Consider the following 22,787-nt stretch of genomic DNA (forward strand, 5'->3'; position numbering starts at 1 on the left):
CTTTTGTACCTGCGATATGCGAGACCATGGTCCCGAGATCTTGTTCAAGGTGAACGGTTTCCTATCTAACCGATTTAAACAATCAAGAACTAGAGATGCTGAAGAAACGAATCTATTACTACATGCATGCATGGCACTCTTCGGCAGCTGCATATATACGTCGCATTGACCCTTTTCACCAGCACCGAGTAAAGTTAGCGAAAAAAGGAAGAAACGTTTATAACGTGTCATTTTGTCATGTGACAAATATGGGGTGTTACTGGAGGGGTGGATAAAAGTAGGCATTGTTACAAAGCGCGTAGTGCAAACCAATGAAACATCGGTTACGATATTAAGCTACGTGATTTGTGTTCGTGTATTGTATTCCATATACCAACTCTATATTTTATTGGTTCATTTAGTCTAAGTTTATTTTCCATTTGCTGAGGGAATGCCTCTTTGTTCTTCTTGTTTTGTGATAGACTAAAACTCTTCTGTTGTCCCATGTTGTCTATCTGCATCTGTATATTGTATCTTTTCATTTGTGTATGCACGCAAGATTACATGTTCCGAAAACAACCAAACTGCTTTTGTACAGTTTTTATTACTGATATCACCTTGTATATATATCTAAGTGCTGTATGAACTGTTCAGAAGCGCGTTGGGACTTCTGTCAGGCTTTTTGCCTTTAGTGCTAACTTCCTCTTGATTTGACAGGGAAATAATAAACCGAAATGAAATGAAAAGGCGTTCTACAAAAAGTGAAAAATATATGAGATAGTGTTCCTTGTACTTGAATCTCGTACTTATTTGTTAGTCAAGTTATGCTAAAGAGAGAGAGAGAAAAAAAATGAACAAAAGCTAGGTATGTTAACCAGGTTGAGTTTGGTTTGCTACTCTGCACTGTGGGAGTGGAAAGTGAACAGAAAAGGAAAAGGGAAAGAGAAAAATAAAGGAAGAACGAGCAATGCACGCCCACACATAACAGTGTTCACGAGCAATCTAGGCGCAGTTGCTGTGTTCAGTTGTCTTCAAAAAGTACCACAGCGCTCTCGTGGGCCGTTCAAAAAAGTATGCGTACGTCAAGCACGTCTCGTCCAGGACTTTTCGGTAGCATTTTGTGACAGGATGCATAGGATTTACGACATTGTAACCACCCAAAACATCGTTCAATGTGACATACTCGATGTCGTTGAGGTATACAGGATTATAATATGATGTGAACCGCGCGATATTAAACACCATTTTGCAAAGGGGTTCCGAGTCCCGGAGCAGCCCTGTCCGATTCTGAGTAGAATTGGCCGATTCAGAGTTTGAGTGTCCAACGAGCCTGAATTCCCGAGACGGAATGTCCAACGAGACGGAATGCCCAATTGACACGGAATAACCAACCGAGACAGAATGTCCAATGAGGCTGAATCTCCAACTAAGTGGAATGTCCACCAAGACAAAATGTCCAATGAGACTGAATCTCCAACCAGACGGAATGTCCAACTAGAGGGAATGCCCAGTCGAGACGGAACGTCCAACCGAGAAGGAATGTCCAACGAGATGGAACGTCCAACCGAGACGGAATGTCCAACGAGATGGAATGACCAACTGACAAGGAATGTCCAACGAAATGGAATGTCCGACCGACAAGGAATGTCCAACGAAATGGTATGTCCAACCGAGATGGAACGTCCAACGAGATGGAATGTCCAACCGAGACGGAATGTCCAACGAGATGTAATGTCCAACCGAGAAGAAATGTCCAACGAGATGGAATGTCCAACCGAGACGGAATATCCAACGAGATGGAATGTCCAACGAAGTGGAATATCCACCGAGACAAAATGTCCAACGAGACTGAATCTCCAACTAGACGGAATATCCAACTAGAAGGAATGCCCAATCGAGACGGAATGCCTAGTCGAGACGGAACGTCCAACCGAGAAGGAATGACCAACGAGATGGAATGTACAACGGAATGGAATGTTCAACCGAGAAGGAATGTCCAACGAGATGGAATGTCCAACCGAGACCGAATGTCCAACGAAATCGAATGTCCAACCGAGAAGTAATGTCTAGCGAGATGGAATGTCCACCCGAGACGGAATGTCTAACGAGATGGAATGTCTAACGAGATGGAATGTCCAAGAATATCCACCGAGACAAAATGTCAAACGAGACTGCATGAATATCCAACCAGACGGAAAGTGCAACTAGAAGGAATGCCCAGTCGAGACGGAACGTCCAACCGAGAAGATGGAATGTCCAACGAGATGGAATGTCCAACCGAGACCGAATGTCCAACGAGATGGAATGTTCAACCGAGATGGATTGTCCCGCCGAGACTGGATGGCCAACCGAGACGGAATGCCCAATGGAGATGGAATGTCCTACCGAGATGGAATGCCCAATTGAGAGGGAATTTCCGACCGAGATGGAACGTGCCATCAAGACAGAATGATCAAGACGCAATGTCCAACCGAGATGGAATGACCAATCAAGACGGAATTTCCAATGGCAACGGAATGTCTAATCAGACGGAATATTCAATCGAGACTGAATCTACAACGAGACTGAATCTCTAATCGAGACGGAACTTCCGAAACGGCATGTCCACATGCACTTTTTTTGTGTGTGGGCTAAAATGCCGTTTTGCAGGAGCATTGTCTGCAGCGCGAGCGATGTTTGCGCCCGGATGCCTTCAATTTTCGTCGAGCAGTGTGCATGCATGTCGCGGATTAGATGCTGGCGAGGCACGTACTAGTAAAGCAAAACCATCCATGAATTTCTGTGGCAGATATCCCCTTTATTTTCGGTCGTCCACTTGCACCATAGTTTTTTTATGTAAGCTACCAAATGTGATCGCCGCATGCGACGGAAACCGGAGGAACGATATCTAAAAAAAGAAAATCACAATGAATTCTGTGGTTTTACGTGCCAGAACCACGATCTGATTATGAAGCACGCCGTATTGGGGGACTCCGGATTAATTTTGACCACCTGGGGTTTCTTTAACGTCATAAATCGAAGCACACAAGAGTCTTTGACTTTTGCCTTTCATAGAAATGCGGCCGCCGCGGTTCAGATCGAACCGGCTACCTCGAGCTCAGCTGCGCAATGCCACAGCCCCGGAGCAACTGGTGAAAGGTATCCGATTCTGCAGTACCCATCTGACGAGTTTAGGTGGTGCACGGTTCTCCACCAAAATTACGAGGCCGCGAGTTCTGACGAGAAATACTTATTAAATTTGTTTAGCGGTTTTGTGTGAGTGGCGGCATGCGTGCAGATATAATGATTTATTCACGGGGACGTTGGAGTGGGTATAGTGTTGTAATTAATTTTGCAAGTGTTTCTTTGACGGCCCTCTGCATGCATTGCAGTCTAGGGGAAGACGCTTGCTAGAAACTACTTCACTCGTATAAGCAGCTGGACTTCTGCGTTCTGGGTTCTTGAAAAAGGAAGACAATATATATTAGCCACGTAGGACAGTGTGTGCAGATGCTGTACATATAGCAAACGATTGCAAACGCTGAGTGTCTATTCAGTCGAGAAGGCATTTTTGCTAAAGAGACATACGAATCTAACAAAACAGAGTGTGACATTAGGACGCTTATGCAATACGTGCGCGGTACATTTATCTTAATGTTCCAGTCACGGTTTTCAGTAACATAAACATACTATGTGCCTGTATGCGAATGTGGCTGTCTATGCTGTTCATAGGGAAAACTATTCCTTCACTATGACGTTGCTCTGAGAATGCACCACTGACGTCTATATTGACGTATGGCCCACCAAGCTTACGCACGCGACCGTCCAATGGATCAAAGCACGAAAGACGTGACCCCTTTTCCTTGTGGGATTCGCGGCTAACAAGGCTTTTCTTTGCATGCAACAGTTGTGTCGCGCACACTTTGCCTGGGTGTAACATACTTGGACTCCCAAGCAACCTCCGAGGAATAAGCCACTTATGCCGCCCACGCTGCTTGCTATTATACCTGGACGCTCTTCTGCGCCACATTTCTGTTGAGGTTACTGTTAATTATTATTAATTATTCTTGCAGTGATGATGATGATATTCAATGAAATCCCCTTTGAATAGGGGGTCAACAAATGTTAACATATATCCTGTGTGAGCTACCTGCATGTTATTTCGTATTAACCATTCTACTTCTCACTCCTTTATCCCGTAATATTACCCGTGTCTGCAACGATCCCTTCCCCACCTCATCCTATTTACGTTTTATCACCAATACTTGCATCGTATTTTGCTGACCTACACCTCTGACCAGCTAAAGTTCCCATCAGCCTTGAACTGCAGTGAATATCCGGATGGTTGTCTAAAGTTCTGGCAGGATCTGCGCATCCCATTACAGATATTTTGAGTCCGTCTCCAGATTTTTTTTTTCTATAGCAGACAAGTGTCTCATCTTGCTGCGAATATTTGCGCCCGTATGTTCTTTCCCTCAGGTAGCCAGCTCGGGCCTTAAAAAGCGAGGCATTATACATTTTGTGCTATAGTACGAATATTCTTTCCTGATTTCTTCCTTGCTGTGTTTGTACATCTCCCTGGCGTTTCTTTGAAGATCTGAGCGAACGCGACCAATCCGCCATCTATCGTGATCATCAGGAATGCTCCAGACAACCCTACCGAAAAAAAAAACCTGTATGCCTCATAACTCCTATATCCAATAATATCACATATGCCATATGGGAAGAACGGGTTTTTGTATGGCATCCTATATGTTTCACAGCGGATTAGTAGATATGGGAATAGGGCATATGTTTTTTGTTCTTCAATAGAGAACCAATATGCTTAATTGCGAGCACAACGCTCAGCTATTCCGCAGGCAACCGCGATAATATTCTAGGATGCAGCTTAACATGGGGCTCACACATACTAAATGTATCCGGGCGACTGGAGAATTAATTATTTCGTCAACTTTATCCCGTCCCGATATCGTGACTGCTCACTCCTGCACAGGCCGGTGTCCGAGCGACGTCTCGTCGCTTCTTTCACGTAATTTATCACTTTTGCCGTGTATCTCGCTCGCCCAAAGCATCCGCGGCAGTGGAGCGGGCGCACCCTGCAGTGTAAGGATGGTGCAACAGCACCAAGAAGAGCCATGCCCCATACCTGCTTTCCTTATTTTCTCTTTATAATCTCCTGTCCGAAGACTCGTAACGTTTCTATTAATGCTGGTGCGACAAACATCGCGAACTTAACGTTTTATCGTTCGAGACAGCTTCGTCGTCGTAAATCATGTCCACTTCGAGCCATTTCAAGAGGGCGCCTTGCCCAAAGCCAACTCAGTGGCATGTGTGCTCACAGCACAGGATGAAAAAGAAAAGAGGACAACGTATCGTGAGTGCTGCAGGATCTTTGACAGCTCGTGGCAGGAAAAACGAGGCGGGACAGTCATTTTTCAGTCCTGACAGCCGCTGGCCACACGCTGCTATCGATGCCATCCCGGGGACCACGCATAACTTTTCCAGAGATTGCTCCAAACGAAGCGTATACACGTTCTAAACCAGTCGGCTGGTTCGAAGCCACGCGTATATAGAAACAGGGCGGAACCATTTCCGAAATTGCTTTTTTTCTCTTCTGCTCCGGCAAAGCACGTACGGTAACGTCCTACATAACCATGTTTTATGCTTATCTCGCGACCTGGTCGCTTTGTCTCGTATTCGCAAATATATAGTCAAGAGTCGGCACCGTTTGTGACGTTGCGAGAGATGCAGTTAATTAAATTAAACGCAGTCAAAGCACTTAGCCGCAACCATGGCCTCTTTTGTCCTTGTGTCCCCTGTCCATGCTGTTTGTTATGCCTATATTTGTGCCGAAACAGGCAATTTATTTATAAAACAGCTCTGCTCGGCATCTAATCAGCAAGGCACATCATGCACGCACCGAAAAGGGATATCGCTCTATAGAATGATAAATCAACAATAAAGAAAGTGTACAAAGCTTCGCAAAAAATAAAAATAAAATAAAAGCGAAGCCCCACACAGATGTATGCTGCATCCTCTTCTTCAACACGTCACTGCTAGGCTGCAAACGCTTCAAGGTTTTTTTTTTTCAGTTTTAGATCTGTCAAGTGCCTTTTTCTTTTCTTGTCAAATGTTTCCCTTCGTGGTGTGCAGCTAACGACCATGTTGAACAGTCTCTCATTCAGAACGACAGGGCGCAGCCATGAAAATCTAATTCTATGGTCAATTTCGGAAATTAGTTAAGGTCACTGAAGTTAAGATAGAATACCTAATCACCACTAACTCCTTGGCATATAGCTTCGTCCCTTTACCTATAAACGTTTTAAGTCAGAAAGATTCTCTCATCAGCACGTCCATGAACGGATTCCAATGCACAAATAAAATTGTTATTTCTACGGTCCTATCGATGTCGGTGAACGCCGCACCAGGACGTTGCGTGCATCAGGACAGGAGAAACACTTAGAAACACACATTAAAAAAATAAATCACGCACAGCAAACATTGCCGTCTGTAGGAAACACTATATACACTTCTCAACAGTACACAAAACTTGACAACATGCTCCCGCACTCTTCTGGGCAGCGGATGACTACGGAACCAAGCAGACGGCACGCCAACGGCCGCTACTCAGATCTACTGACATGCAGAGAAGCTCCCGGAAAATTGATAGCGTGTCCGCTTGCGGCCACTTCAGGACCAGCGCGACGCGGCGCTTTCGAAAGTCGTCCGCTGACGACGTCGGTGAAAGGAGCACGCCAATCGCCACGCGCCGTGCCGCTCTCCTTTTTCCGCAGCCACTGGCCGAAGCCATCAACCGGGCCAAAGTCACGCGACGCTTATAGGCGTCCCGTGCACCGCCCTGCGAGCCTGTCCGCACAGGCAGAGCGGTGCGGGACGCTTGTATGCGTAGGTATACAAGACGAGTAACGACGAAGAGCAGATCAGCGCGGCGGTGATCTGTTTGAGTGCTGACAGCCGAGTTGGATCGGCAGAATCGGTCATCATTAAGGACAGCGGCACAAAGGGCTCGGCCGATGTGATTGAGCACGACCGTGTGTACCGGCCGCGCGGGAGCACTTGAACGAGAGGAGAAAAAAAATAAGTGTGTCGTGCGCAGTGTTTGTTACACGTTGGTGTGTAACCTGCAATGCGAAGCGCATGGATGCACTCACAGCTTTGCTTCGCCACTCCAACCATCCCTGGAGCAGTTTACGCCGCTCGCTTGAGTGTCTGCAGATACTGCGTGTCCCAGATAACATGGATCAAGTAATAATAAGTAGAAGAAGAAGATGGATCATTTTACGCAAACAAAACCACTTATATAGTGTTCACATTGGCTTGAAAAGCGGCCAATACTATTCTGTTGATGGCATTCAATTGGTTAATTGCAATTAACCAGGTAGCTCTTGAATGACCTCCTTAAATGTCTAGAAGCCGATTAATAAGCTGTAGGCAGTTACAGGAAACATCGAACCGGGATGTCTTGAGCAAGAGACAAATAGCGCGCGTAATTTCCTCCAGCTGGAAAGATAAGCCCACGAAACGTAAAACATACCACGTGATTGCGCGTCCACCCGTGGATCCATCCACCAGTTGTGACACGCACAGCTTGTGCGACATGTACACTTTATATCCAAAAGGTTCTCCTGGGTGCTGGCTGACTTCATTTCGGCAACCCGCCGCGGTTGCTCAGTGGCTATGGTGTTGGGCTGGTAAGCACGAGGTCGCGGGACCGATTCCCGGCCACGGCAGCCGCATTTCGATGGGGGCGAAATGCGAGTGTACTTAGATTTAGGTGCGCGTTAAAGAACCCCAGGTGGTCGAAATTTCCGGAGTCCCCTACAACGGCGTGCCTCATAATCAGAAAGTGGTTTTGGCACGTAAAACCCCCATAGTTTAATTTCATTTTTTTTTCATTTCGGCAGTTTCCACGTGCCCAATGTGGGCTCCGGGCCGTGGCGTCCGAGCCAGACAGCAAGCTGAGGCTCCAAGATACGGACACCGGGGCGGGCCGCAGCCAAGCTCCTTTTAAATATAGGTCGCGAAGCTTGGACCGAAAAACGTGCTAATACCTATTTTGCCAGATACATCAGTTAAGGCTCACTCACACGAGGCCGACCCGACACCGATTCGGGTCTGCCGATTGTCGGCGACAGCGTTTTTTACCTTCGTGTCGGCGCCTCTGTCACACTGTGCCGATGCCGAACCATCGGCAGATTGTCGGTCGATTGGCGAGGCAGTCGCGCCACATTTCCCTGTGTGTGAAGTGATTTTTAAAGAGAAATGCAAGAGATAAGTGCGGTGCCGTAACTGTCTCTCACAGGAGGACACCTCAACAGCACTGCACGAGGAAGGGGTATGGGGAGAAAAAGATGAAGGAGATAGAGGCCGGAAGTAAAAAGGAGAGAGAGACCGGAATAGCAAAAAGAAAAAAAAAACGACAATGTAGCTAAGCGTTTGCGGGGCCTACAGCCGCGCTCTGAGGTGTGTTGCTTCACAGAATTCCATCAATGCCGAAAAAGCACGTTTGGTGATGGAACTGTGAGCATTGGGGAAGAGTAGGCACTGCAGGGTGGTGGATGGCAAGCCACATCGGTGGTAGGAGGCGTACAGAGCCTCCCTCTTAGTCCCGATTGCAACGTGCCACACGAGACAGATTGTTTGCACCAGCCATTACATCGCAAAATGAGAACACGCATACAGCTGCGCTCAAATTTCGCATTAGGGAGTATCGTAATCGTTGGCGAATTTTTTTCAACAGCGCTTTCGCTTTTGATGCGTTGTCTTGTCGTCAGCGAATTTTTTTTCATCAGCGTGCACAATTGTACACGCAGTGCCTGAAACGGGGCTACACCGCAAATTTCGTGTAATGAGATTGCGCGCATAAAGTTTGCGGTGAATCATGGGATATCATGCAGACAGACAGCATGGTTGCACAATTATGCTGTCACTTACTTTGATAATCGTCTAAGGTGGTTTCAGTCGCACTGTCCTTTTCTATTGTTCTGACGAGCTTTATGTCTGCAGAGCTCAGTTGAAATATCGAAAACTTCCTCCTCCATGCAATCAAAAAGATATGTTTGTGCAAGAAACCTGCGTCATTTCTTCGTAGTTTGACATTAATAAGGAGACGTAAAAACTCACCAGCGATATATATTTTTTTTCCCTTCGTAACATCTCAATGCGCTGTGCTCCATATGGCTCAGTGTAGCGCAAGACAGAAGAACGTACGAGGGGCGAAGAAACCGTAAATGCAGAAGTGTGCGGTATAGTGTATACACAGACACTTCCACCAGGACACGATCGAGAGATTGTGGAGGCGGCGGAAATAGCACTTGTAACGGAAGAACGCGTTAGCGTCCTGTCACTATCGTTGTTAAAATAGAATTGGGTTACCTGTGGATAGAGCAGAGTGTTGTGACCTTCTCTCCTTCTATCACATCTACAGTTGGCGCTGCTGCTTACAAGATATGAACTTCCACCGACTCGTCCAAGTTTCCCTAATATTTCCCTACAACAGCGCGATCACATTCAATGGACGTGAGTGCTTGACAAAATGTAGCTCTCGTGTATATTCTCGTGGCGTAGCTTCCAAATGAATTTATCTTTTTTTTTCGCTGATTGTTTTATTTTCGCTTTTTTTTTGTTCTCTGGGTTTTGGCAATGACGAAATGAAATCAGTCGACCATTCATCCGTGTTGTTAGTTCACTATCCGCTGTTAATTTTGATGCGCGCTGCAATCAGACATCGAGGAGATTCTCACTTCTGTAATCCAGCGAGTGCAGGAGCCATACACTGAAGCGGCGAGGATACAAATGAGACGACTGGTGCGTCGCGTACCTCGCAGCTAAACTTTAACTCGAAGGCTTCTGCTTCTGCTGCTGCGGTAATACAAGTGAGTAGACGCATATGTTGGGGAATCCGAATGGAGCAATGCTTCGAAGATGAAAATGCATTTCACAGAAAGCCGTGGTTATGAGCTTTACCAATAAAAAAAAGAATATTTCATTTTTGCTTATTCTAACGGAGAGCATGATATGCTGCCTCTTAACGAATTTAAGTACTTAGGTTGTATATACATTTACTCCTGATCTTAAATGGCGTAAGCACATGAACCTTATACACTCTCACACGTTATACGTAAACTGGGCTACTTAATTATAAAGCGCATTCTAAATAGTTCCAAGGGGAAATGTAAATTCACATAAAGCTACACACAAAATGCGTATAAAACTTTAGTCAGGCCAATTCTCGACTACGCTTGCGTCGTCTGGTCGCCGCACTATTCGTGGGAAGTTAAAAAACTGGAGTATCTTAAAAAGAAAGCAATCGCATTCATCTGCTGAGGTACGACCGTCATTTCTCGCCCTCATCGCATGCTGATCGGCTCTCCATTCAGCTCAACGTCGATCATCTGAGCGACATATTATGCTCCATGGGATAGTTTATTTCTCTTCTGTCATGGTAGCACCAATGTCTTTCGTTAATGCTTTCCGCACAACACACTGCATTCCTGCATTGAACAATTAATCTGGAGTACCCACTACGGCGCGCCTCGTAATAATATCGTGGTTTCGGCACTTGAAACACCAAAATTCAATTACGCATTAAACATTGCACAGTTGAAAGCACACCTTGACTGACTTAGATATTATTTTCAGTACTGAAAATTGGAATAAGTTAGATGGTTCGCTTAGAGACTTACTCGAGGTGTTCTTTGTTCAAGAAATTGTTAGCCTTATTGCCTGCTATAGACGCAAGTTGCGTGTTTACCTATGTTACTATATACAACAAAGTATTTTCTGTAACCAAGTGATTTTTGTATTTTCTTTCTGTGTCTATACATCTTGCTGTGTCTCGCTTCAGAGATGGCAGCATATGCAAATAAAGAATAAAATTAACAGGACCGATGAAGAGTTTGAGGTTTCGTATCCAGTGATACTGAAAGAGGCAGTTGCGATACGGTACCTGAGCTGCATGGCACCACGCCTGACAAAAGGTGATACTAAATCCTGCCCGACTACATTTGTCCTCGTCAAATTCACTAAGCGTTGTGCCGTCTGAAGCTGGAATCGTAAAAGAGAAGAGATCTCTCTTTGCAGCGTCGGCGAAGCAAACCAACAGCCACGTTAAATAGTGCAGTATACGGTCTATATACATTACGGTCTACGTATGTATAGCGCGTATGCACACGCCTCTTCGAAGGGGCAGTTACGATCACAAAGCAAGGCGACAACAACGCCAGGAATGCATTGATTTGATTGACGGGTTTCGACCACCCGAGGCAACAACTGCGGTGACGAGAGACGCTGTTAGTGGACAGCTTCGAATTGTATTTAATAACATGAAATTCCACGACATGCACCCAAAGCACGGTACACAAATGTTCTCACATTGCGCGCTCCCATCAGAATGCGACCTCCGAAGCCTGGAACCGAATTGGGTGACAACGTGCTCAGAAGCAGAGCGCCATTTCCCCCTGAACCACCACGGCGCGAAAGGGCAAACAGATTAAGGTGCAAGAAAAATATGTGCATCCGAGAGGCTTGATTTTTGGTTAGTCACAGCCATACGAAGAAACAGGCAACGAAGCCAGATATATAGCATAGCGGGGATTAATTGGCGTGTTTAGTTGAAATGTAGAAATAATGACCTAAAGGTTGAATGAAAGTGGACGAAAAGATAACTGGCCGCAGGTTCCTTTTTTTTTCTGTTCCTTCATATGATTGTGACTAATGAATTAAGAGTACTTTGAACTGTAGTCAATGAACAGGCACGAAGTTTTACTTTTCTTCCTTAATTAAGGGAACTTGAACGGCATTCGAAGGTATATTGTAGCAACATGCAACTCATTTTGAACGCCTGATTGGATGGATTCGAGCGTGCAAAATTGATCGCCTATATAAGTGCATGAAGGCGTCTAAGCAGCTCCGTATCAAGTTGGAAGATGCTTTCGCAAAAGGAATACGAACAGGCAGAAAGAAAGCGCATCGCTGTGGTTTGGTAGATTCGCGATTGCCTGGCACATGCTCGAGAACATGGTAGGCAACGAAAGGTATAATGGTAACGCCAGCAGCAACACCAACGCAAAAGGCACATTCGTGGGATAATGGGTATAGTCACAATTTCTCAACCGTATATATGGAATAGCCGGCTCATATGCAGTCTATACCTAACCAGCAGGTATGAAGCAGCAACAACAAAATCCAGTGCCCTTACACTTTGTGAAGAAGGATGATCAGCAAAGCTCTGAAAGTGGGCCCCTTAATGGCGAACTGAACCTCCACCGCGGGTTGGTCCACCATTGCACTATCTTCGGTATCGGTCCAGGTATGGGGAATGCTCAACGCCTGCTTCACCTCCACCGCGGATGGGCCCGGCATCGCACTGTCTTCGGGATCGGCCCACATATGAAAAATTATTCGTCTATGTCCTTGGAGACGAGGTTCGCCAGAACTAGTTATAGCCATAAACAGCTTCGCCGTAAAAGACCGTTGAACATGTGTCTCCTTTTCGTCTACTTGTGCCCGTGTTCCAGCTTGTCATCTATATTAGACCTTACATTACCTTACTATACTGTACGATGCTATAGTATACTATACTATACTAGACTATACTACAACATACTATATAATGCTATATCTTACGGTGTAATACCAACGAGAGCACATTGAAACACTTGAGGCAGAAAAGGCGAGGCTTTTCTTTTTGTCCCTTAACATTGATACCGGAATAGTGACCCCGGAGTAAATCGTGAGAGTGCTGGAAAGCACTCAACAGGTGCTTGGCGTTGAAGTGATAACAGAGATGTTACCCGTGGCGATATTGCACCTTTCGGCATTTTTAACAAAGGCGCGCGCAGTCCTTTTTGCAAAAGAGGTTCATTATCCGAACAGTTATTCCCGTTGTCAAGAATGGCGAGCTACGAAACAAGATTGCCACACAGTTACGACAGGGCGACACGACGCGCACCTCTCCCTCTCCGTCGCTGCAGCTGGGAGGCGTTCAAAGAAGCGGCCTTTGCGCTGGAATCCGTCGCCTTCCACCCGCCCCATCGACATTGTGACGGGACTAGTTCGGCGTGTGTGAACAATGATTCCGGAGTTCCCCAACGCGGAGCTGATTTGACACGCATGGACAAGCTGCCGTGGGGACGACGCATTTTGGTGCGTCTCACGCTTCGGCCTGGCACGGAACAACGAGCGACCCTCGATCGGCGCCGATAGTTCCCGGAACGGCACCCGCCAACGCCGTCGTCGGGCATCAGAGCGCGGTTGCCTTTGTGTCTGTAAACTGATCTGCAGAGCGGCGGCGAGTTGGTGATGAGTAAACGAACAGTCGCCGCGTCGTAGGACCGGCGGATCGAGTGTATAAAAACTGTGGTTGTGCGAATGCTGAGGACACTTCTCTTGAGCAGTCATGTTAGACTGAGTCACTTCTCTCATGCAGTCCTGTTGGACTAATACTCTTTTTCTCAAGCAGTCATGTTAGACTGATTTAGTTTCTGTAAATAAACCCTTTTCCTCGTTCTCGATGAGAAACGGTTCTTCACTTCATCAACGATCTCAGCGTAAATAAGTTGGACGACGGCATGGGCCAGCTACCTTCGAATTCATGCCGTACTCCAATCTTGGCAAAGGACCACGGACGATGGGATTGAGCCCCCAATCCTGACAACTGGCTGACAGCGGTGAGATGGACTTTGCGACATGGTGCTGTATCTGCGGTGAGTGCTTGGTTTTTGCTTTGACTCTCTAGGCTTCATTTTGTGGTTGTTCTGTTTAGAACAGTAGGGAAGCTAGATTGTTGTGTGTTAGCTAGGTTGTGTTTTACTAGCTAGATTTAGAGAGCAGAATCAAGGCAGTAAAGCAGCAGTCATGGAATTAAGGACACTGCTGAGAGACGAGTTGTTGATTGTTGGTGAGGAACTGGGCCTAGATGTACGTAAAGAAATGCTAAAATCAGAATTATTGCATATCATTTCCGAACAGGCCAGTGAGGAAGAAGTTGAACTGGGGTTTGAACTTCTGAAAAAGAGAGAAGAACGAGAGAGAAAAGAAAGGGAGGAACGCGATAAAGAAAGGGAGGAACGCGATAAAGATCGCGAGTTAAGAAAAATGCAACTTGAACTTGAAAACAGACGTTTGGAGTTGTCTCAAGGAAGTGAAGGCGCTCTGGGACGATCAAGTGAGGCAGAATCGTACCGCATGGACAGGCTATTAAAGCCATTTGAGGTCGGGACCGACATAGGCTTGTTCCTAAGCAATTTTGAAAGGACTTGCGAAAAGATGAACTTCGGTCCGAGTACATGGCCACAGCGGTTGCTGTCTATGTTGCCGTGTGAGGCGGCAGAAGTAATCACCAGATTGAGTGCGCAGGATGCATACGATTATGCAAAAGTTAAGGCTAGTCTCCTGAAGAAATACCGCCTTTCAGCCGAAGCTTTTCGGCAAAGGTTTAGGAGCACAGGCAAGAAAGATAGCGAGGGCTATCCGGAGTTTGCATATAGCTTAAAGGCCAACCTAGTCGAGTGGCTTAAAAGCGCGGAAGCGTACGACAGCAGAGACATGATCATTGAATGCATGTGTCTAGAGCAGTCTTACAAAACCATCCCCCAAGCTGTGAAACTGTGGGTGCAAGACAGAGGTAATGTAAACACTGTGGGAAGGGCGGCTGAATTAGCCGAAGAGTACGCAACCCGTAGAAAGTGAACGCCGAGGAGGGAAACTGGGACGGTCGAAATGGACCGCGGAAACCATTTCCGTTCAAAAAGGGTGCGCAAACTAGACGATCCGAGCCTGTAGAAATGGCGGAAAAGCCCGCAGAAAAGAGCGAGGAGAAACTTAACGGAGAAACCGCACAAAAAGAACAGAAAAGAAAATTCGAATCTGTTAGACCAATTCGCTGTTACAAATGTCACAAACTGGGACATATAGCTGTAAACTGCGAGAAGTCTAGCGTAGTTTTTTCCTACGTGGAGGAAAAAGATGAGAATATGGAACTTTTAAGTCCATATCTCCACGACCTGCAAGTTAACGGAAAACCATGCCGAGTGCTAAGAGACAGTGCCGCCACGCTGGACATTGTCCATCCGTCTTACGTGATGGTAGATGACTTCACCGGAGAAGTAGCATGGATAAAACAGGTTGTAGAAGAACACAGCGTGTGTCTGCCCATGGCCAAAGTCAAAATCAGTGGACCATTCGGGGAGCTAGAGACTGAGGCTGCAGTTTCCAAATTTTTGTCACTGCAGTATCCCTACATCTTTTCGAATCGTTCGAATCAGTTACTGCGTGACAGAGGGCTCAAACTGGGAGAGGGCATAGTACAGGCATTGACCAGAGGCCAAGCTCGTAAGATCGCGGCGCTTTCGGCTGAAAATGCTCAAGCTCCTCCAGCTGAAGCAGAAAAGGGGATAGCTTCAATACCCGAATCCGAGCTAGGCCCGAGGGACAAAAGAACAGTTGAGGAGAGCCTGCCAGTTGACCAGCTCAATGAGAGCGTAGCACTAGAGTGTCAGAGTTCTAGCCTGCAGGAAGAGCAAGCAGACGCGCTCACAAGCGAGACAGGGTCGTTATTATCACCGGCCTCAAAGAACTTTGATCAACTCTTACGCGTGGATAGAGAGTCACTGGCAGCTGAGCAAAAGAATGATGAGAGCTTAGCTAAACTACGTGACACAGCTAAAGAAGGCATTGCTAGGCGCAACGTAACGATACATGAGAGAGGAGGATTGTTGTATCGGCATTACAGAGATCGAAAGGGTAGGATTTTAGATCAGTTAGTCATACCTACTAAGTATAGGGAGGACCTTTTGAGTCTTTGTCATGGAAATGGGTGGTCCGGCCACCTAGGCATAAACAAATCAAAGGAAAGATTGCTTATGGAATACTACTGGCCTGGCTGTTTCAAAGATGTAGAAAACTTTGTAAGATCATGCGACGCCTGCCAGCGTTCTGGTAAACCAGGAGAGACTTGGAAAGCTCCACTGAAGGTAGTGCCCTTAATAACAGAGCCTTTCAGACGACTTGTAATAGACACGGTAGGGCCTCTTCCAAAAACAAAATCAGGCTACAGGTACTTGTTTACCATGCTGTGTCCGGCTACCAAGTTTCCAGAAGCAATCCCTTTGAAAGAGCTCAGCTCCACCGAAGTAGTAGACGCGCTTTTGACAGTGTTTGCACGAGTTGGGTTTCCAGCCGAAATTCAGGCAGATCAAGGGTCAGTATTCACGAGCGCACTGACTTCCACATTCTTGCAAAAGTGCAGGGTAAAGTTAATACACAGTTCTGTCTATCACCCTCAGTCAAACAGTGTAGAGAGGTGGCATTCGGTGCTTAAGCGAGTTTTGCGTGCGCTCTGTTACGAGCACAAGGAGGACTGGGAGAACTGTCTGCCGGCAACTTTGTTTGCTTTGCGAACGGTTCCACATGAGGCGACAGGGTTCTCACCAGCAGAACTAGTGTATGGGAGGACACTCCGGTCTCCACTGAGAATGTTAAGAGAGATATGGGAGGAAAGAGGGGAGAGTCCAACCGTGGTTGAATACGTGCTAAATTTACTGGAACGGCTAAGCGCCTCCCAAGAACTACTCGGAAAGAACATGGCAATAGCTCAAAAGAACGCCAAAGTCTATTACGACAAGAATGCGAGGCTTCGTACGTTTAAAGTCGACTTAACGATGAAAGCGGAAAAGTGTAGGTTTGGTTGTTCGCAGGTTACTTATCTGGGCCATGTTGTCGGTCAGGACATGAGACGGCCGGCTGAGCTGAAAATAGCTGATTGGAGAATTTTCTCAGCCGCGCCCGAAAACGGACCTTCGTTCATTTTTGGGACTTGTGGGGTGCTATCAACGGCACATTCCGAATTACTTGCAATTGGCAAGTCCACTAACAGACGCCCTCCGAAAGGGAGCACCGAGTAACGTACACTGGGATAAGGACAAAGAGAACGCTTTCCAAAGTTTGAAAACGCTATTGGTTTTTCGCCCTGTGCTTCGCGCGCCAGACTACACAAAGGAATTCATAGTTCAATGCGACGCAAGCGACAGAGGTATGGGCGTGGTACTTAGTCAGGTCGGCGACGATAACGAGGAGCATCCTATCCTCTATGCCAGCCGTAAACTAAGTGTAAGGGAGGAAGCCTACAGCGCTTCAGAGAAGGAATGCGCTTGTTTGGTTTGGGCCGCCCAGAAGTTGTCGTGTTACTTGTACGGAGCGAAGTTCATCTTCGAGACCGACCACTGTCCTCTGACGTGGCTCAATCAAATGTCACACAAAAACGGCCGCTTGCTCCGATGGAGCCTCACTCTCCAAGAGTACAACTTCTCCGTTAGATATAAGAAGGGAAAGTTGCATAGCAATGCGGATGGTTTGAGCAGGCTAATTTGAATTCTGCGTTTGAGGGTCCCGCCTAAATTTTAGGGTTACTAGTGTTAGCTTTTCTTTAAGCGAAGAAGATCCCCTCTCATTTAGCAGGATTCCCTCCATGATTGCTGAATTTGTCAGCAGGAATTTGCTTCAGAAATTGGCATAGTGAAATGTAGCATTTTTATTTGTTTCTGCACTTATGTTGTTGTTGTTTTTTTGAAGCCTAGCGAGTCTAAAGTGAGAGCCAATGCACGTCATCTCGGCGCAGAGCCGTGTTGTGGGGTTCATTTTGCAGTTGCCTGTCCTTGTTGGATGTTTTGGGGCGGTGACATCAATGCACAAGTGGTCGCTGCGAGCCAAGACATCAATCCCCCCCCCCCCCCTGACCAGCAGCCGTTCTCTTCCTGCCTAGCGGTTGTCAGCGCTAGACAGTCGAGACTTTCCGGGCCATGGAGGCGCTGTCAAGAATGGCGAGCTACGAAACAAGATTGCCACACAGTTACGACAGGGCGACACGACGCGCACCTCTCCCTCTCCGTCGCTGCAGCTGGGAGGCGTTCAAAGAAGCGGCCTTTGCGCTGGAATCCGCCGCCTTCCACCCGCCCCATCGACATTGTGACGGGACTAGTTCGGCGTGTGTGAACAATGATTCCGGAGTTCCCCAACGCGGAGCTGATTTGACACGCATGGACAAGCTGCCGTGGGGACGACGCATTTTGGTGCGTCTCACGCTTCGGCCTGGCACGGAACAACGAGCGACCCTCGATCGGCGCCGATAGTTCCCGGAACGGCACCCGCCAACGCCGTCGTCGGGCATCAGAGCGCGGTTGCCTTTGTGTCTGTAAACTGATCTGCAGAGCGGCGGCGAGTTGGTGATGAGTAAACGAACAGTCGCCGCGTCGTAGGACCGGCGGATCGAGTGTATAAAAACTGTGGTTGTGCGAATGCTGAGGACACTTCTCTTGAGCAGTCATGTTAGACTGAGTCACTTCTCTCATGCAGTCCTGTTGGACTAATACTCTTTTTCTCAAGCAGTCATGTTAGACTGATTTAGTTTCTGTAAATAAACCCTTTTCCTCGTTCTCGATGAGAAACGGTTCTTCACTTCATCAACGATCTCAGCGTAAATAAGTTGGACGACGGCATGGGCCAGCTACCTTCGAATTCATGCCGTACTCCAATCTTGGCAAAGGACCACGGACGATGGGATTGAGCCCCCAATCCTGACACCGTGTGACCGAAGCAGAACGAGGCAGCGTGTGCGCACGTATGTGTGTGTGTGTGTGTGTGTCTGTGGGCTGAGCTTTTTTTTCTTTCTTTATTTTGTTTGTCTCGCGTTATCTCTGCAGCCAAATGGTAATTTTTTTTTTTTGCACTGACTCCGGCTTATAGTGTACACGTCCTATGCGTCTTTTTGACAACTATACCCAGCAACGCTTTGACACGGAGGAAATATATGTTCAGAAACTCGCCGCGACAGTGCAATGCCATTTTTTTAATTACGATGTGTAATTAAAGCTTTGGCAAATCGCGGGCTATAGCTGATAGACATCGTATCGAAGGGGCTCCGTATTAATTCCAACCTCAGGGGATGCTTGAAATATTTCATGTCCGTGCAATAAATGAACGGTACACAGCATTTTTCCTCCATCCAAACAAGCCCACAGCAGCCGGGAATCGAGCCCGCGACATCGTGACTAGCAGCAGAACGCCGGAACCACTGAACCATCGTGGCGGGCTGTAGCTTACGTAACGCTCTGTGAATCATTTCAGTATAGCTCTGACTGCTACTTAAGCACACACACACACACACACACACACGCACGCACGCGTGCGCGCGCGCGCGCGCGCGCGCGTGTGTGTGTGTGTGTGTGTGTGTGTGTGTGTGTGTGTGTGTGTGTGTGTGTGTGTGTGTGTGTGTGTGTGTGTGTGTGTGTGTGTGTGTGTGTGTGCGTGTGCGTGTGCGTGTGCGTGTGTGTGTGAAGTTTAAAAATTTCTAGGTTACTCCTGCCTCTTTAGGTGTCCTTTATGCGCTTACTTTTAATGGACTCACGCAAGAGAGGCTTAACAATTTCCGAACAGATCGCCGCCTTTCTGATAGTGAAGGGGCATGGCGTACAGCGCAACAGTGCACACTGCTCGTTTGTAATGAGTTCGTATGCATTTAGCAAGACATACAGGCACCGGCATCTTCCCGATGGCAAGCCCTGACCAGGGCGTGTGAGGACATTCCATACAGGGGCATGCAGTACTTTAGACAGAAATGGCAAGCCCTCCCTCGCATGTCCGCATGGACGCGGTAAAGTAAAAAAAAAAAAGGACGGTGAGAGCAACAGGGGCTTGCAGGTGGCGAGGCGCGGGTGAAAGTTGATGACATGTAGAAGAGTTGAAAGAAGAGTGTCGCGCCGTTTGTCCACGGTGACTTTGCGTTTTCTATTCCGGATATGTTTTCTCTGCGGGTTCCTCCCCTCTTGGACAGGAATTATATACGTTTGCTCTGCTGGCTAAAGTGTACGTTTTCTCCAAGGTGATTTTTTTAATATAACTTCTTTTCACTTTTGTCATTTCCTATTTTCCTCGATCGTTTCCCCCACATCTTCCCTCTACTTTCTAGACAGCCCTTTACGCCTCTTCCTGTTACCATCCGACTCTTGGCAAGACTTTATTCCTTATGTTGAGTGTGCACCATTCCCAGAGAAAGAGAGAGATAAAGCTTCATTGTTGTTCAGTCTAGGCCTCCTTTTTAGACGTACTTCACAGACGGATGTAATGTATGCTGTCAAATATCCTACATCCTGAAGTTTAGTGGCCGCAGTCAGCCACATAGGGCTGATGGGTACAAGGAAATGGTATATGGCAGTGGTTGATGGACGTAAGATACGACGTCATTCGCGAGTATCTTACACAATGCCTCTGTTGAGGCCTTTAAGGTAAGCATGTAAATAAAATAAAAATAAAAGATAACATAAATAAGTAAGCGTCCTGCCCACCCCAGCCCGCATACACTTTCTCCCAGGTCTCACAAGTCCATTCCATGCGTTCACCGAAGCGATCGCTCAAACACCCATCACAATTCATGACATATGTCCAGAAAAATCTATTCATATGCAGGGTGACTTGCTTTCTCCATGGTATCGTTGTCCACACACGTGCATAATGGCTGCCTTTGTCGACCTTAACATACTTTGAAAAGAGCCTGTGTATTCCGGCGTATAAACTCGTAATGCCCAGAAATTACAGTATATGGTTGCCCTTATATGAATGATTATCTGAGCTGTGGCTCTGCTCTCTGCCATCCAATCATCCTCTCCACACTTCGCGAATTGACCAGTAAGCATTGCTATATTATTAGCGCAAGTTCTTGGGCCAGTTGGTGCATGATGAACTTGAAAAAGGGGGTACCAGCCAAGCACAAATGGGACGAATACACAAGGAAGAGGCCTTAGACACGGACGGACGCTGGGCTTTCAGCTGTACTTTATAGTAATGCACATTGCCGCACATAATCTCCGACGCATTCACATCTTCAAGTCCTCCCAAGACGTGTGCATTGATCACACCCCGAAAAGTACATTGCCACACGAAATAGCCGACGCATGTGCAACTATACGCTTAAAGGTTATGCTTAAAGCGTAATCGTTAGTGCTCGCGTAAGTTCTACGATGCACACAGAATTTTATCCCGCATGTCTCGGCGACAACACGTGCAACATATAGAACCATCGATAATGTTCGATAAACTTCCGATACAGAAAGGAAGGCGCATGTTGCGCTGAGCGATAACCTTTAACTTTGCTAGCCGGTGAAATGTGGCCACCAAATAAGCAAGCATGCGGGTCAATATGATTACGAGGCACACCGTAGTGGGGAAAGATTTATTTTCGGCCCTCTGCGGTTCTTTAACGTACACCCAATGCTCGATACACGAGCGTTTTTTGCATTTCGCCCCCATTGAAATGCGGCCCTAGCAGCCGGCATTTCATCCCGCGCCTTCGGGCTTGGCAGCGCAAAGCCAAAGCCACTACACCGCCAGGGCGTGTTGGCTCGTATGAAAACACGTGGCCAGCAGGTAAAATTACAAACTAGTATGTCTCTTAATTGTGCAGCGTAATGAAGATGATGACACTCAGTACGCGTTGTATAAATGTCTAGGGATGCCAAACAAAGACCGTAAGCCTGTTAATGAAATATGCGTACAGGGTATTCGAGGGTAACGGATGTGTATTTCCAACCGCATCATGCTTTCTCCTTTAAAATGAACCGAGCGTGACCGCATTCTACCTCCTCGACTACTAACACCGCGTGATGCGAAAAGGTAGTTCTTTTGTTTGCGTAGGTTAATATGCAAAATTACGTTTACGGCACACTACGTCGCCAAATGACCCAACCATTCAAACGTGTGCCATTCTTAATAAAGGGACACTCCTTCGAAGTCTTCTAACTTGACTGCAACAAGTTTTCCGGTAACCACCGCTACAGGCTTCCCTGTATCTTTGATTAGATACAGAAACTACATCTCCAGACTGCGCGCTCTGATTGCATAATAAATGACTGAGCATGATCCTGTCATTATAACTGTACCAACAAAGGGGATTTCTTTGCACCTGTCAAACTTTCGCACTCCTAAGAGACGTGAGTGTATACACGCAACAGCCGCCAATGTTCAACGGTATAGTCGATCGACAGGTGTCGAGAGCCGAGCCACGTCTTAGCCGGGACAGCCTCCTTGTCGGAACTTTGGCTGCAGCGACCATATACACCTCATTCCACCACTCTTGATCACCTCAAGTCTGTAGCTTCCCGCCGTGAACATCAGCCGACAGCTTGCGCCATGGCCCGCATACGTGCTTTCAACGTATCAACACGTCCAGTACTCTCCCTTGCATATATCATCGTATAATGTAACCCGCTCCAAATGTGATGATATCAAATGAAGTTAGTGAACTGCGCCAGCCGACACCGATAAACCAGTGCGCATACAAGTGAGCCAGCAGTTGAAACTGTCGCCATCGAGGTACGTTTCTGTTTTTATTATTATTCTTTCACGCTCGAATGTTCAGGCACCGTGTTTAAACGACATCAAAAAATAAAAAAATAAATAAATTAAGGACAAGATCGATGAACAGCGAGAAAGAGCGCTGAGAGATGTATCGGACTGCAGAAAGGATCTTACCTTCATATAGCGACGTATAGGCACAAAATTGCACTGCGACGGATCCGTACGTCCCGAGTGTTCCCACATACCGGATATGAAACTACTTGTTCCTACTTCTCGGATTGGTGATTTCCACGAAACGCACGGGCATTCTTGGCATCGATAATAAGTTCGAAGAGCTACGATGGAAAACGATTTTAAGGCCGAACACAAACAACAGGAACGCTGTCGCGCCGGCCAGACACCGCGGGAAGCTGCACACGCGCGCGAACGCGTGACTGCATCACAAAGCAAGCGAAATGAGC

At 46.9% G+C, this 22,787-nt stretch overlaps 1 long non-coding RNA gene across 2 annotated transcripts in view; it reads right to left on the reverse strand.

The window, feature by feature from the left end:
• The window catches only part of LOC135896423 (uncharacterized), a 657,092-nt gene extending 634,305 nt beyond the window's left edge, over positions 1-22,787 (reverse strand). For both annotated transcript variants that reach the window (XR_011513927.1, XR_011513926.1), the window contains exon 1: positions 22,501-22,787. This is a non-coding gene — a long non-coding RNA (uncharacterized lncRNA). The remainder of the gene's footprint in view (positions 1-22,500) is intronic.

This window comes from Dermacentor albipictus, chromosome 4, assembly GCF_038994185.2.
Source record: "Dermacentor albipictus isolate Rhodes 1998 colony chromosome 4, USDA_Dalb.pri_finalv2, whole genome shotgun sequence".
In the NCBI taxonomy this organism is placed as follows: Eukaryota; Metazoa; Arthropoda; class Arachnida; order Ixodida; family Ixodidae; genus Dermacentor; species Dermacentor albipictus.